The sequence below is a fragment of the Parasteatoda tepidariorum genome, chromosome 12, assembly GCF_982258835.1.
Source record: "Parasteatoda tepidariorum strain Cologne lab strain chromosome 12, Ptep-v5.0, whole genome shotgun sequence".
NCBI classification, from domain to species: Eukaryota; Metazoa; Arthropoda; class Arachnida; order Araneae; family Theridiidae; genus Parasteatoda; species Parasteatoda tepidariorum.
In genome coordinates, this window is record NC_141766.1 from 2,543,405 (window position 1) to 2,548,053 (window position 4,649).

Below are 4,649 nucleotides of genomic sequence, written 5' to 3' on the forward strand. Positions count from 1 at the left end.
TATGCATACCTGCCAACTTTTAAGACTTTCGAGGATAATATTTCACAGTGGTAGTAAATTGGAATTTAAATTGCATTTTTAAGCAGAACTTATGCTGTATTTTTAAATAGCTTATGCAGAATACTAAGACAATATTAAATATTATATATATACTTAATTTTTTTAAAAATAGTGGTGGTTAAAAAAATTGTAAATTAAGTTTATAAATGCAAGGAATATATAGAAAGCATACATTTTACTACCACTTTAAATATAGAAATAAAACTTTATGCCAAATGCGTAAAAGTTGGCAGGTATGCATATGTTTCTGTCACAACCAGTTAATACTTGAATTGTATTTGTTTGAGAATGCTATTGGATACTTTGAAAGTATGACTTAAATACTTGCAGATATTTTATTCTAAGGCAATGTTAAAAACAATATGAAATCTATGCTAGTAGTAGGCGCCCCACTATAGGGGACGGAAGTGACGTCATCATGGAAATTCAAAGGGTGCTTATTTCTGCCCGGGTGGGAACCGAAAATATGTCGTAAACGGGAAGTTTCTTATTTCCCCCCGCCTGCAAACTGGAAGTTGCTTCTATCCGCCCGCGTGCGAACAGGAAGTCGCTTATTTCTTTCCGTATCTTGTTTCTGCCCGCCTATAGTGTCGATTTTAGTTTCGGTTTCTGCTTATTATTTAATTTATTAGTTTCTTGAGGGTGGCAACACTTATTATTTTTAATATTAGTTTTTAAGGATGGCAATACTTATAAACTTTGTTTATTTGGGGTGAAGTAGTGGATTTTTGTAGATTTTCGCCTAAGATTAAAAGGAAGTGAAGGTCTGTTTTATGTGGTGGCAACGATTAAAAGGTTACTATTTTAATTCTCGTGGCTACATTATTTGCTGTTTTAGTCGCCAGTCAGTGCTTTTTCCCTGCTTTGTGCTTTGGCTCCATATTCGTAGTCATTGAAGCACGTGTGTTAGATTTGCTATTGATATACATTGATTTTATTAATTTTAGTAATTAATACTTGATTTTAAGACTTGGATAATCTCTTATGGTAAGTTTATTAGTTTTGAATTTAAAAAATATTCAATTTTTATGTTGTATGTTATTACATCACGTGTTAAATCTTATATTTATAAATATTATAATCGCTCGATTATTGATATAGTTAAGTGTTTTTTTTCTCCCTATGAACGTGTAAATGTTGAATAAACGTATAGCTAATATAAAGAAACCGTGATTATATTCAATTCCGCAAGCATGTAATCAGATCTGTTATGGTATGTTGTAGGGTTTTATTATTTTCAAAAGTTTCATTTATTGTTTTGGATTTTAAATACTCTATTCTATACTATTCATCTATTTATTTTATCACGTGTTACCTTTATTAGTGTTAAATATTGTAATCTCTTGTTTGTTAATATTATGTATTTTTTCTATAAATGTAAGAGTTCAGTAAATAATGTATGACTACATTTCTGCAATATATTATGGTACATAAATCTTCTGTGTTGCATCTTCGGATATCATAATTTAGACTGTTATAGCAAAATGTGTTTAGGTGGCGGGCATGCATTTGCTTACAAAAAACATGTGATCTGAGCTATTAAAAGTCGTGGTGTAATTTATAACTCAGTATTGTATAATACCTGTACTATTGTATACATATTTCAATCATATTAAGGTGTAATTTTAGTTCATAATTTTGTTTCATTTGTTAAAATCAAAAATATGATTTATGATTAACTACATTTAAATAATTTTAATGTATGAAAAAGAAATACAAATAAACTAAAAGAATTTAATTAGGTAACACTCTGTGATCTAGTATGTGTTTAAGCATGTTATGAGTATTTCTTCTAATATATAATTTTTTTTTTAATCTAAATTTTCATTTAGATGAAGGCTTATGTAATCAGGGATTCAATGTTGAAATATTAGAAACCCCATCTTCCTGATGTAATTCTAGGTCGCAAACTTTCCAGGATTTAAAATTAAATGTTTAAAGGAGTTTAGTGGATTTGATGTGGTTGTTCTGCATATTAGTAAGTACCCCGTCTAATTCACATCTATTTATTGATAGACTGAAACTGTGCCTTTACCTTTTAATAGAACTCGGTGGTTATGTTTAAAAAGAAAAGGGTTTTCTATGAATAAAATTTTTTTATATTTTTTAGTTGTTATATCTTGAATAAATTATGAGAAGGTTCCTGAAATATATACATTTTCTGTTACGCTTTTCAAAATAAAAAAATAGAATAGCTGAATTTGTTAAGAAAGAATGTGATTCATCAATCTTTTCAATGTTTATGCTTTTTCTAGCTTCCGTTTCAATGAAAAGCATATTTCTCTCTATTTATTTAATTTTCAGCTTTTATATTTATACCCAAAACTCCAGGAATGTGCATTAAACTGCCAAACACAAATTTCTGATTTGTGATTGTTAATGAATCAAAAAAATTTCATTCCTCTAATTTTATGATTTCAAAATAAAATATACTTTTATTTGTTACATTGATTTCAAAATAAATATATTGTTATTTGTCTTTCCCACTATTTTGATAAAGATTTAAAACCACTGTAGTAGAAGCAGTTTTTCATAATCATTTTAAGTATTTTATAAATAAATAATCTTGATAACTTTAATTTCAGTTTCTATCGATTGCTTGTGAATGGTAGAGCCAATATAACAGTATGATAGATTAGGAAATTTTGTTGAGCAATCCTAGAAGGGTATAGTATAAAAAATGTTCATTCATGTTTTTGCCTTTTAATTTTTATTTTTTGGAGATTTATAAATGGTGTTCTATTGTATAGTGTCATGACCATTTTTACCAACAATGAGTGCCTAAAGATTTTATAAAATCCATAACATTCTTTACCTTTTTTGATAAATTTGAGCGACTGTGCCATTCTTGTTTAAGAATTTTATAACACAAAGTAATGTAAGGCCTAAAATATCTATAAAATTTAAACGTTTCTTCTCTTCAAGTTAAGGGTAAAGGAATTCAAAGATTTAAGTGAGAATAAGTATTAAATGGTCATGACACAAAAGGAATATATGCCTCTTGGGGAACCCGCCTTGCTATATGCTGTTAGGTTGTTCCATAATGATTATAGTGTACTTATTACTTGTTCCTGGTTTTCTATTTATAATAATGGATTATAAAAATTTTAAACCCTATGCAATGTTGTTTTAAAGGTTGGTTTTTTTTTTTTTTTTTTAGATATTAAATCATTTCAAGTAAAAAAGAAATTTGCATAATTATAGAATGTTTAGTATTTTAAGTATAATAATCAGTTTTTAAATATGTTTTTGGAACAACCTAATAAAAGGGGTCAACGCATCTGTGCAACCGTACCTCTTGAACAGGGCTGTCTTCGCTTATATATACAGTGCTAAAAGTTTTTCATTTTAGAAAATTTCAAAAGTGAAATGAAGATAAATATTTTGAAAGTTTCACTTCAAAAAAGCATAAAGAGTGCACAGCCCTGCTCTTAGGTGATGTGGAAAGTGGTTGTAATCATGCATGTTTTAAAAGTTGAATTTCAGGTTTGTTCTTTTCATTATTCTGAGGAGAGCCTCAGAAGCCAAATTTACGAGTATTTACTTAGCCTAGTGATGAAAAGTTGGAGCAGCCTGTCATTATTAAGCATCTTGTCTGTCCTAGGTGATGAAAGTTTGTTCAATCAGCTGTATATTCAAATGCGGTTAATTTCTGAAAGAGGAGCATGTTTAAAACTTCAGTGTTACCTTTTGAAGGGCAGCAGTGTTTTTAGAATGTATTTGTATGTCATGTATATAATAAAACTATTGTGTTTGGTTTTTGTTCAACAATTACTGTGTTTATATGCATGTTTTTTAATAAATTTCCAATTCTCACACTACAGAGTTAATGTACCTTTTAATAATATATCCCGTAAGCAGCACCTACTATTTTTTGCAAGTTGTATAGTTTTTACAATTTTTTTTTTATTTTTTCAAAGAAAGAATGTTTAGTTAAGATTCTATCTCATTGAAACTTTACGCATCATTTTACAGAATTCTAAGTATAAAAACTATTTATGTTCATAAATTATGTATTTAAAATTTCAAATATCAAATTGATTCTTAACTTAATAGACAGTTTTAAGTAATGTTTAAAAAAAGATGCCACATTTTCATTACCTGACTAACGCTTTACTAATCACTGTGTGCAACAAAACTTTAATTGTAATGACGCTGACTTGCTCAATGTTGTTGCATTTATACAAAAGTATTAAACTAATTAAATTTAAACAAAATTACCAAACATTTTTGTCTTAAATATTTCTAGAAATAGCACTCTGAAGATTATGTTGCCTTAGTAATTAAAGGGTTGTTATTAAACTAATGTGCAGGCCTGTAAAATCTTGTTTTAGGGTTCTATTTTTTTTTTTTTTTGCAAATAGTTATTGAAACATATGTCCATTGCTGAAAATAATATTTTAAACACTACACACAGTTGGGAAATTAATTCTATAGGTTTTCCCCTGTAATATGTTTTCTTGGCATAAATGAGTTGTTAGAAGCTCATATTCAAATTTATTCCATTTTTTTTATTCAAATGGCCATCGAATCTCCAGTATACGAAACTGTTCAAATATAATAAATCAAAATTAAATAAGCACTAATAA

General features: G+C 28.0%; 1 long non-coding RNA gene across 1 annotated transcript; it reads left to right on the top strand.

The window, feature by feature from the left end:
- The first annotated feature begins 786 nt into the window (after positions 1–786).
- On the top strand, positions 787–3,896 carry LOC147800903 (uncharacterized). Its single transcript, XR_015430840.1, has 4 exons — positions 787–1,047; positions 1,893–2,038; positions 2,646–2,726; positions 3,665–3,896. It is a non-coding gene; the product is annotated as an uncharacterized LOC147800903 (long non-coding RNA).
- The last annotated feature ends 753 nt before the right edge of the window (positions 3,897–4,649 follow it).